Here is a 13,086-nt window from a genome sequence, read left to right as displayed (position 1 = left end):
AATGGATGAATATTTCCAAAAAAAATAAGCTACTCAGGTTAACAGAAGAGGAAATAAAATACTTAAATAGATCAATTTCAGAAAAAAAATTGAACAAACCATCTATAATTCCCCAAGGAAAAATTTCCAGACCCAGATGCATTTGCAAGTGAATTCTACCAAACATTTAAGTAACAATTAATTCCAATTCTTTTGTGATACCAATATAGTGCTGATACCTAAACCAGGAAGAGCCAAAACAGACATAGAAAATTATAGACCAATCTCCCTAATGAACACTGATTCAAAACTTTTAAATAACAGTTTAGCAATGATATAACAGCAAGTTCTTACTAGGATAATACACCATGATCAGGTAGGATTCATACCAGGTAGGCAGGGTTGGTTCAATATTAGGAAAACAATCAACATAATTGAACAAATCAATAATAAAACCAACAGAAATCATATGATTAGTTCAATAGATGCTGAAAAAACCTGTAACAAAATACAAAACTCATTTATATTAAAACACTAGAGAGTATAGGAATAGTTTTCCTTAAAATAATAAGCAATATCTATCTACAACTATCAAGCAACTTATATAATGGAGACAAACTAGGAGCATTTCCAGTGAGATCAAGAATGAAACAAGAATGCCCATTATCACCACTGTTAATCAATATAGTATTAGAAATATTAGCTTTAGCAATGAGAAAAAAAGAAATTGAGGCAATGAGGAAATAACACTTTCATTTTTTGAAGACAATATGATAATATACTTAGAAAACCCTAGAAAATCAACTAAAAAAACTACTTGAAACAACAACTTCAGCAAAGTATAAAATAAAGCCACATAAATAATCAGTATTTCAATATATGAACAACAAATTCCAAGGGCAAAAGACAGAAAAAAGAAATTTCATTTAAAATCACTGGACGATGTAAAATACTTGGGAATCTACTTCCCAAAATAAACCCAGAGACTATATGAACAGAATTACAAATGAAGTCAGAGCTAAACAACTGGAAAAACATCAATTGTTCATGGATAGGCCAAGCTAATATAATGAAAATGACAATTCTACCTAAATTAAATTACTTATTCAATGCCATACCAATAAAACTACCAAAAATTATTCTTTAAAGATATAGAAAAAAGTAGTAACAAAATTCATCTGGAACAGCAAATATAAAGGGAATTGATAAAAAAAAAATGCCAAGGAAGATTGCCTAGCTAGACCAGATCTAAAACTATACTTTATAGGGGTAGTCATCAAAATTGTCTGATACTGGTTAAGAAATAGAATAATGGAACAGTGGATTGGAATAGGTTCAAAAGAAACAGCGGCAAATGACCACAGTAATATACTGTTTGACAATCCCGAAGACATTAGCTTCTGGGATAAGAACTCGCTATTTGACAAAAAAGTTGCAAAATCTGGAAAACAGTGTGGCAAAAACTAGGCATAGTCCTACATCTCATAGACTATATCAAAATAAGGTAAAAATGGGTACAGGATTTACACACAAAGAATGATACCATAGACCAATTTAGAGATCAAGAAATACTCTGTCAGATCTATGGAAAGGGGAGAAATATATGACCAAACAAGCAAAAGAGTATATTATAAATTACAAAATGGATGATTTTGACTATATTAAATTAAAAAGGTTTTGTACTAATAAAAGCAATGTAGCCAAGATTAGAAGAAACACAGAAAGCTGTAAAATAATTTTCATAGCTAGTGGTTCTGACAAAGGTTTAATTTCTGAAATATATAGAGAATTGAATCAAATTTTTAAGGTTACAAGTCCCCATTTGATTAATGGTCAAAGGATATGAATAGACAGTTTTCAAATGAAATTAAAGCTATATATATATATATATATATATATATATATATATATATATAGTCATATAAAAATGCTCCAAGTCATTATTGGTTGGAGAGTTGCAAACTTTAAAAAAAACTATGCTGTACTACTTCAAACCTATCAGATTGACTAAGATGAAAAAAAGGGAAAATGAGCAACGTTAGAAAGTTTGACCCTTTGACCCAGCAATACCAGTACTAGGCTTATATTCAAAAGAAATAAAAAATGGAAAAAAAGTTCCACATTTTAAAAATACTTATAGCAGCTCTTTTTGTAATGGCAAAGAAGTGGAAATTGAGGGGATGCCCTCAATTGGGGAATGACTGAAGAAGCTATGGTATATGAATATTATGGATTACTATTGTTCTATAAGAAACCATGAGTGGTCAGAAAAGAATGGAAAGAATTGCATGAACTGATACTGAGTGAAGGGAATAGAAGGAAGAGAACATTGTACATATTAATACCAACATTATGAGTTGATCCACTCTGGTGGATGCAGGTCCTCTCACAAGTTCAGAGATCTAGGACAACCCTGGGAGACTTGTTATAGACTTTGCTTTCCAAACCAGAGGAAAAATCAGCAACAACAAAAACATAAACTACAGAATCTGAATGGATACAATATTCACTTTAAAAAAAAATCTTCTCTTATGCTTTTCCTGCCTATCCGATAGTTTCCTTTGTTTCCCCCTTAATCCTAATTCATCATACATACATGTACAACTTTTGCTACACTATTCATTCCTGAGGGGAGGGTGGAAGAAAAATTTGTAATTTATAAATATGCTACTGGATGAATGTTGAAAAACTTCCATAGGATGTAATTGGAAAAATAAAATAAAATATTAATGAAAAGGAAAGAAAATTGATGCAAAAATGTTAAATAAAATGTTAAAAGAGAAGCTTAAAGAACAAAGATTATACACCATGACAAGGTTAGATTTATATTAATCATGGATGATTGATTTAATATTAGGAAAGCTATAAACATAATCATAGTAATAACAAACAATTTTGGAGACTTTCTTAAGCATATGAAGAATTAAATGAGCAGAAACAGAAATATCAGTGAATAATAATGTGATTTTTAATTTTTAATTTACAAAATAAAACAAGCATTTCCATAAGATAGCATAATATAAAAAAGATAATTGAACATGAAACTTCAAAATTTATTATGCACAACTTGCTTTCCATTTAAAATATATAATATAGTTATTTTGTAACTTTCTTGTCTCTACCTCTTCCACCCCACTCCAAGAAGGACACCAAGCAATTGCTCTTGTGCTAGGCACTGAGCTGACAGTGGCATCTAAGTCACTGCCATCAATGACTTCACAATTTAATAATGAACAATCCAAGGAACATTTATTCAATGATAACAACAGCATAAAGACAAAGAATTTTGAAAGTTGTAAGAACTATGATCAATATAATGACCACTCATGATTCCAGATGATGATGATGATGATGATGATGAAGCATACTCTCTGTCTCCTGATAGGGTGTGCAGTATTCATGGTATAGAATGAGACTAATTGTTTAACATGACTAATCAAAATAAATTCTGTTTGTCTCTAAAATTATTGTAAGAAATATTTTTCTTTTTTCCCCAATGGGGTGATGGGTGGGTGAGAAAATAGATCTTTGTTAATTAAAATAAAGGTTTAGTTAAAAAAAGAAATCACAGTTTCAATTCATTTCCCATATCTTTGCGCATGCTATCTCCCCAATAGAGTGTAATCTTTTTGAGACCAGGGACTGTTTAACTTAGCATTGTGCTTTGCATATAATAGGTACTTAATAAATATTTAAGTACTTATAGCATTTTCCTTGATTAATGGGACACCATCAAGTGGATTTTTTTAATGGGGGGATAAAAGGAGGAGAATCTACAAGGCATTAGATAGATAAAAGTAAAAGTAGCTATTGAATCACTTTGTGGCATTTAAACTTCCCTGGTTAATTATGTTGTTTACTTAGACATTTAATATTGTTACTTATAGATTTGAGGGAAGGAGGGTGGTGACTTTAAGACAGAAGCACCATCTTCTCATTTTCTCTTCCTTTATTTTTCATTTCCTCTCATTACTTTCACTATTTGATCCTCTTCCCTCATTGGATTGTCAATTAGAATACTAATGAATTTGTTGTTTTAAATAAGATAATGCTTTATAATAAAAGATCTATACCTATCTTTGATGCTGTGCTTAACTATGTTTTTTAAATGATTATACAAAGGGAAGTCTTATTTACTTTTGATATTGAACATGAATCTATCCCTACTTCTACTTTTATCTCTGTTTTGAAACTACCTTCTCCAAAACAAATGAACTCTACATACTAAATTAATTTTAAAATACTGAGTGGTAAATAGTTCCCTAACATCTTTTAATGCTATGATACTTCTTATTGCTTAGTTTAGATGAATAAGAATGTTACAGTTTTGCTCATAAGTAAGAAATTCCCAAAGGCCATTTGTATGCTTTTATTCCTGATGGGCTCCAGATACTACAAAGATAATACATTTTAGAATGTGGGTATAATTATGCTAAAATAATGTCATTTAATTTTTTTAGCATATTTTTGTTATTACCCATCACCATTATGGACTTTAAACATTCCTCTATTTTGGCTCCATAATTCCCTTCTTAAAGTCCACATAAGTGACAATTCTATTTTGGGGGGAAACTGAAGCCAAGTACCACAATCCACAACCAAGTAGTGTTGATTTTCTTACTTAAGATACTTCAAACTTCAGACACTCAACATTCTTTTTCATCCAGAAAGTATACTACTAACCAAACCTCTCTTTCCTGACTCCCCTCAGATACTTGTGGTGCAATGACCCCACCCAATTTAAAAAAAATTGCATGTATATTATATATACCAATATATACTCCTTGGCATGGTGAATAGAGAGCTGCTCAAAGGCCAGAAAAGGGATGGCTAGGTGGTGCAGTGGATAGAGCACCGGTCCTGGAGTCAGGAGTACCTGAGTTCAAATCTGGCCTCAGACACTTAATAATTACCTAGCTGTGTGGCCTTGGGCAAGCCACTTAACCTCATTGCCTTGCAAAAAAAAAAAAACCCTAAAGAAAAAAGCCAGAAAGAACTGGTTTCAAGTCTTATCCCTAACACATGCTGGCTATGTGACCCTGGACAATTCATATAACCTCTCAATGTTATAGACAATGCTTTAAAACTTTAAGTTACAATGAAGCTGTTAACTTGAACTGGTAGATGAGGTTTCCTTATCTGCAGATTTCCTAGCAAATGTTTTTAAACCTGTTTCTACTTTTGCTTAGCAACTATGTCATTGAGTGTTGGGAGGGATGAGAAAGAAAAAGTTGATTATAACTGATATGTTTCATGTTAGGTGATTTATCAATTGGAAATGGTAGTAATGATCCTGAAGACAAGAAAAGAATTTAATTATATGTTGCATATTTAAAATTATTCCTTCACTCCTCCTTCCTCCTCTCTCTTTTCAAGGTGTCCTATGTGATCATGGTTTTGTTTCCCAAGTTCTCCTTATAGATGAAAGACTACTTAAATTATGTTTTAGTGCAAATTAAATTAGGAGCAGATTCTTAGCCAGTTTGGAAGATTGGAATTTTAGGATATGTTTGGGATAGAGAAGTTTATTTCCAGGATTCTAGATAATGAGACTATTTTGGCTGCAGTCCTAGGATGGGGAGGAACTCCTGCCCCAGAAAAACTCTTTATCAGTGGCTAATTCCCATTCCCTTCTCCACTAGCCTCATTTCCTTTTTGCTCCCAGATATAAATGAACAAGAATTCATTCTCACAATGCCTTCTCCTGTCTAGAATATCATTGCTTAGGTCTCCCTCTACTCAAAGCATAGTTGTAATGCGATTGGAGATTTAAAGTATAGGACTTTTGTCTTTTAAAGGTAGAACAGCATTGTATGACAAGTATAATAAAGACTTAACCTGGCATTGTGTATAGATAATGCAGAATTAATAAAAGAAAGAGAAAATGAAAAACTGGATTATAGGACACGTTCACCTAAATGGACTAACACTCCATACTCAATCTATCCCAAGTGAAACTTTCTATATCTGCTTTTCATTCTGACTTCACTGCCACTGGTGTTACAGTTACCACCATTAATCTTGTTTCCCATGTTTGAAATATTGTTGCTATATTTTACTCTGATCTCTCACTCCTAAAAATATCTCATTAGTTCCCAAGTTCCCTGGATTTTACCTCCATCTCTCCATCATTTCTCTTCTCTTTGCATTTTCATAGTGTACTTCTCATAAACCTAGTATACATTCTTATACACCTCATATACTCATTATACACATTAAATACATCACCACTCTATTTCCCTATACTTCATATCCTTGAATTGTTTTTCTATCAGTCATAATTTCATTACATTGGAAGCTCTATGAGACTTTTGGTAAACCTTAAAGCACTATACAAATATTATTACCTGACAATTACTATCTAGAATTGGAATGGCAATAGTGCTGCCTCTAACCTAAGTAAGAACATTCACTCCATTCCAATTCTAAGTTTGTCTAGAGGTAGTATATAAAAGCAAGGAGGGCCCAAGTATCTGAGCCAATAATTCCCAAATTGACTTGTAGAGATATTTTGCTTGTAGAGAGGCAGTGGTATAATGGATAGAGAGCTGATCATAGAATCAAGAAGACCTGGGTTCAATTTTGTTGTCTGAACATGAATTCTCAGTGCTTCAGATACCTCCCTAAGACTCTAAGTTGCAGAGAAAGTGGTAACTTGAAATGATAGGAGTTTCCTCACCAGGGAGTTCCTATACCAATGAAATTACATATAACACCTATACTAGTTAAATTAAAGGTTTAGTTCCTATCTCTTATTGTGACTATAAAGTTGAGGGTATTGATAGGAGAGAGAGAAAATAAAACAAAACAGGTAAGACTCGATTGTGGCAGAGCAGTGCAGTTACCAATCTGGTTACCTTGGTAATCTTTGCTGTTTATCTATATCTATATTCCCAAGTGTCCTGTATATACCTGGGGAAATCTTTTGCATTTATATGTGCTCCTTAAGCAATGAAAACACCAGAGTTGGGTGATGATGATTTCCTTATAAGGTCAGTTTCAAAAAATACCATCTAAATCCTCTTTATATTTTCTGACATATTAGTGCGAGAATTTGTGGGATTGTGACAGACTTATTATCTTGTACCTCCTCCAGCTCTTTTCATAGTGCCCTTCACAGAGCATATATTTAATGATTTTTGTTGAATTCAATTTGATCACTGAACTGCTCATATGCATTGGTCTTCACAGTTTGTTGCTCATATAGCACAGACATCAATTTATACCTTTTAAAAATTTAGAGGAAAGAATGACCATGATATTGATCTGGTACAAAAGATTAATTCTGGCATGCTGAATAAATGAATGGAATTACATCCTGGTTCAATACAACAGTAAAACAAAAGCAGAGTCTTATAAGTTGAAAATAAGCAGTGAGATTAGAAGTTGGCTTATAAGAAGCTGTAAAATATACCCAATCAATTCAATATTCCCAAATGCAACTTAAAAATTCCACTTTTCCAATACATTATTATGATTATCAAATAAATGTTTGATTTTCCAAAAAATTACAGCACAGAAGAGACAAAAGAATATTTTCCTTCTATAATTTTTATCATATGAAAAAGTATAGGAAGGGACAATATTTACAGTGATTTGCTTTAGTTTGAAAAGGATGCCCTTGTTTTTATTATCTGTGTGAGTGATCTGCTTTATTAAAGTTCTGAAAATTATGTTTCTTAAGACAATAGATATATGTTCATGTACTCATATACCAAAGACCAACATCAGATTTTCATACTCTCTATAAACTCCTTACCTTGCTAGGGAATGGTCCATGGTCATCCAAATAAGTGGAATTACCTAAGGGAAAAAGAAAAGTAGTAGATGAGAAAAGAACTGTGGTATTTACTTCTAATAATTATACTAATTATACCGATTATACCACCTATTGATGTCCTAATCCAGTGCCTCATTGTGGGAGCTTAACTCAAATTCTCAAAGTTCTAGAAGATTTTGTACTGCAAACTTTAATCAAACCTACAAAGCTAGAAAGTACATGCTTTTATTAAGGCTCCCATGTGCCAGATATCATGTTAAGCAATGGATTGACTATTTGTCTGCTGTCACTCACCTAGCAATGGATTTGTTTGCTGAGGACCAGCGTGATAGACCAGTTCATAACTTTCTATTTATGACCATAATTGAACTAATTTTTAGGTAATCATAGCAATGATAACTCATGAATATAAAAGTGATTACAAAGTGGTTTTGTTACAATGACCTTGTTAGATAGTTGATGTAAACATGATTACAAATGAAGAAACCCAAGTTGAAGGAAGTTAAATGATTTGTTGATAGTTACATAGCTAGTAAGTATCAGAATTGGGAGCAGACTGTATCTTATTAAAAAAAAAACTAAGTGTTTTTCCCTCCACACCAAAATATGCAAAAAAAGTTAATGTTAGAGAAAAAAAAATTAGTCTTCTTAAGTCATTTCTTTTTAGTAAAGAATACAAAATAAAATAATCAACAACTGTATTCATCAGATATAATTTTGGTTTATATTACATTTCTTGGCATATAATTTTGGGACAAACAAAAATAGAGTTCATATTAAATGCATATGGTACAGATGTCAGATCATGAACAATGAACTGCAATATTAAGTTAAAAGCATTTTAGAGAAGCAATCAAAGGAGACTTCATTAGAGGATTTCCTATAGCTTAAGGTCACTTTTCCTTTCCCATTAAACAGATCCTTCCATAATCACTACTTTTCTCCCTGTGATATCTTATAAATTCACTCTTTTGTCCCTTTAATTTTCTCCCTCCCTTAGGGAAAAAAATCCTGGTTGCCTTCACTAAAAGAAGTAGATTCTCATAATTTTCAGTAATAATTTATAACCGCAAAAGACTAGATTATCCCAGAATATCATTAGTCATTTGTGACAGTGGCTTAAAATGAAAACATCACTTATAAATCTATTATTTTGTGAATTTTCATAGTTTAGTGCCTTTTTAAAAAGTACTAAGATTTGACTAAATTTATTTATAGCTTTGAATCTGTGATTCTATACATACAAAATTATATAGCAATAGCTATGTGAACTGATGTAATAGAATCATTGAATTTTAGAGCTAGGAGGAACCTTATATAGAAGCATCATTTCTGAAGGTAGAGAATCTATGCTTAAATACCACTTCTGACAGTACCTGTTCATCTTTTAGCAGGTCACAAAACCTTTTCTAGTCTTCAGTTACTCCTATAAAATGAGAGAATTAGATTAGAAGGTAATTGAAGTCCCTTCCAGTTTGAGAGGTATGATCTTGTAATCTAGTTCTACCCTCAGCATTGCACAAAAAAGCAAGTTGAGGCTTAGAATATAAAGTTAAGTGTCTTGCTCAAGGTCACACATATAGCTACTTAGAGTAAGGGCTAGAGGACAGATCTTCCTGATTTCTCTTTCTACTATATCAAACTCCCTTTTTACAAGGGATACTGTATATATTTATAATCTGATTTTGCAGATGATTTGAAGAACAAAGCGAATCTAAGTATATCTTTAGACTAGATACACTATTGTGTGCAATAGTGTATGCAATATAACATAACTATGATGCTATATATCATATCTTATAACATAATAGAACATAATATATAATACTACTATAATAGTTTTTATATAATATATATATATATAATACAATAACCATATAGAGGGATCTGCAGAAAAGACAAATAATAAAAGAAGAAATTACTCAGTCCTAAGGAGGAGTTAGCTTTTCCCAGTAGAGGACAATGAATAATCATTAATGAAGAAGTTGGAATACAAGGAAGAAAGAAAAGTTTCATCAGTTTGGTTCATTTAGGAGAGCAAATGTAGATAAGCATTAGCAACAAAGATTTTTGACTTCCATTTTGTTTTATACATTCATTATGTTCTCTAATTACTTTTACTTTTTTGAGTTTTATATAATCATAAACTATTTTATATTGACTCTAATGAAAATTAAAAGTAATCATACTGAGTCCATGAATTAAGGAACTTGTTATGGATATAGAAGCTAAATAATCATGCATCTCTACTTTGAAAACAGTTGAGGGAATATATTTTAAAATAACAATGGGGTTTACACCTCTATAATACTTAATCAAAAACAATTCTAAAAACATTTTTTTCAAATGATTACAGTAAGTATATTATAGGCCATAAAAGTACAAAATATTTCCACTTTGTCATTACTCTAACAAAGTCTTATAATATTTTAGTGATGCAAAGACTTTAGTGATTATCTAGACCTATTCTTTCATTTTGGGGAAACTCAGAAAGCTGTAAAATGGCTTGTTCCAGTCATACAGAAGTATCACAAGTAAAATTTGAACTAGTCTTCAAATCTCAGATTCAATGCTTTTTTCTACTACCCCACATTTTCTTGGGTGAAAGATGAGATTTTATTTGCTTTTTCTGACTGAATCTGTAATTTCAGAATAGAGGATAAGGGGATAAGCTTTATTATTAATTTATTATTATTTAGTTCAGAAAAGGCAGTGAATGTTTTACTCTTACTATTTTGGGGCAGGTAAGTGGAACCAAAATGTGTGCCAGGTCTGGAGTCAGGAAGACTCCTCTTCCTTGGTTCAGTCTGGTCTCAGACACTTACCAACTATAGGTAAGTCACTTAACCCTGTTGCATCAATTTTCTCATCTGGAAAAGGAAAAAGCAAAAACTACTCCAGTATCTTTGCCAAGAAAACCCCAAATGGGGTCAAGAGGAAGTCAGACACAGACTGAAAAAAAATGACTGACCAACAAAAAAGTTTAGCCTTAAATCTAATTGCATCAACAATAGTCCCTTACAAAATGATGCTAAGAATCCAACATCATAGTGTGAGTACCTTAGTCTTCCTTGACTTATGACTATTCTGGACGTTTCATGAGATTGAGAGTTATGTAGTACAGTGCCTTATGGAAAACAAGTGACAAGGGGAACTTTCAGTTCATTCAAGAGAGTTCAGAAGGTCATTTAAACAAGTCATATCTTTTTATTTCCAAAAAATACACAGCTTATAGGAGTCTTAACAGGAAGAGAGTGCTCAAAAAAATTTTCAGAAATTCTTTCTGCCAAAAAAGCAGGGCAGAGCTATTCTTGGATCACATGCCATGACATCATCTTGTATGTTGCCTATTAGAGGAATCATAGAAACATCTAGAAATAATCTAGAAAGGATCTTTAGTAATATCTTAATCATGGGATTCTTAACCATTTTTGTATCATGGATCTCTCTGGTAATATGGTGAAGCCTATGGATTCCATATGCATTATGTTTTTAAATATATGAAATAAAATAATAGGATTACAAAGAAAACCAATAAAAAATTACCTATCTTGGGGCAGTTAGGTGGTGCAGTGGATAGAGCACCGGTCCTGGAGTCAGGAGTACCTGAGTTCAAATCTGGCCTCAGACACTGAATAATTACCTAGCTGTGTGGCCTTGGGCAAGCCACGTGGGCAACCCCATTGCCTTGTAAAAAAACCCTAAAAAATACCTATCTTGAGATAAAAGTATCAAAATATAAAAGATTCATGGAACCCATGTTAAGGACCCCTGATCTGATCCAACTCATTCATTTTTATAACTAAGGAAACAAAGCCATGAAGGATAACTAGAGACATAATCTATCAATACTCTGCTAGGTCTCATAGAAATAGGCAAGTTATCAATGATTTACACATGTATCCAAAATATCCACAATTTCGTCCATGTGGTCATCACCATAGACAAGTCATTCTATATGCCTTGTTCTTCATGACTTGCTGGGACCAAGGAAACCAACTATATCAGGTGGTCAGTCTTATTGGGATAAACTTCACTGGAATTAACTGTCTTACCTTTTAATCAACATACATAATCCAATAATGATTCTATAATAAAAATCTTTTTTTAGGCTAGGTAGCAACTAGATGACACAATGGACAAGAGATCTGGGGCTGGAATTCAATCTTGTCCAACTGTGTGACTGTGAACAAGTCACTTCACCCTCTTCATTTGTAATATGAGCTGGAGAAGGAAATGGCAAACCAAGAAAACCCCAAATGGGGTCACAGAGAGTCAGACACAACTGAACAACAACTATAGAATCACCACAACTTAGTTGATACCTATATAGTCTTCAAGAATCCAGGATTAACTTTAACCATAGTGAGATATTAGAGAAAAAAAATGGTGGCATTGATAATAGTAGAACATAAATAAATAAATAAATAAATAAATAAATGAATGAATGAATGAATGAATAAATAAGCAAACAAACAAATAAACAAACAAACAAATAAATAAATGAAACTATTAAAACAAGTCATTCCTTTTTTTGAGAAAATAATTAATTTCTCCTGTAACCAATAACATTTTTATATTTTAGTCATATACAACTTTTGATCTGACTACTTTAAGCCTTCCTTATTTATGCAATGTAAACCTGTAAAATGAAGAGGCAAGACCAGATGGCCTCTGGGGTCTCTTCCAGCTCAAGTCCATGAACCTATAATCTTATATACTATAAACAAAATGATCAAGGGAATTTTTAAAAGCTCTAACAAACTTGGCAACTAATTAAATGTGGGGATAACAAGATAAGATACTCCAAAACTCTTATGTGGCTTGAGCTTTTATATATGGAAAACCTGGTAAAGCTGGCTAATATGGAGGTCTCTTACTGGTTTATATACTTGGGAGACTATATCGAGTACATAAAGGTAACATGACTAATGAGCTCACTAAAGTCAGGGATTTCAGTCAACAAGTATTTATTAATTGCTTACTATGTTCCAGGATATGGTGCTAAATGTTAGGAATACAAAGGACAAAAGCCATGACCTCTGTTCTCAAGAAGCTCATGTTCTAATGCATTTAAATATTATTTCTTCCTCAGTGTCTGCCATAAGTTAATGAATAGAATAGTTAGAATTGTTAAATAAATGAAAAAAATTAATCAAGTTTTAAAATTTAATCCTGAAGATTGCTGATAATGTGTGAGTGAAATTTATAGCTGCTTATTTATATACACATAAGAATAATACAGTTGGTGAGCCAGTGTGGCACTAGGAGGTATAGACCTTGGAATCTTTAGTACAATAGAAGAATACCACTCTCCTCTTCTCCCA

This window comes from Macrotis lagotis, chromosome 5 (assembly GCF_037893015.1).
Source record: "Macrotis lagotis isolate mMagLag1 chromosome 5, bilby.v1.9.chrom.fasta, whole genome shotgun sequence".
NCBI lineage: Eukaryota > Metazoa > Chordata > Mammalia > Peramelemorphia > Peramelidae > Macrotis > Macrotis lagotis.
This window is presented reverse-complemented; position numbering follows the sequence as displayed.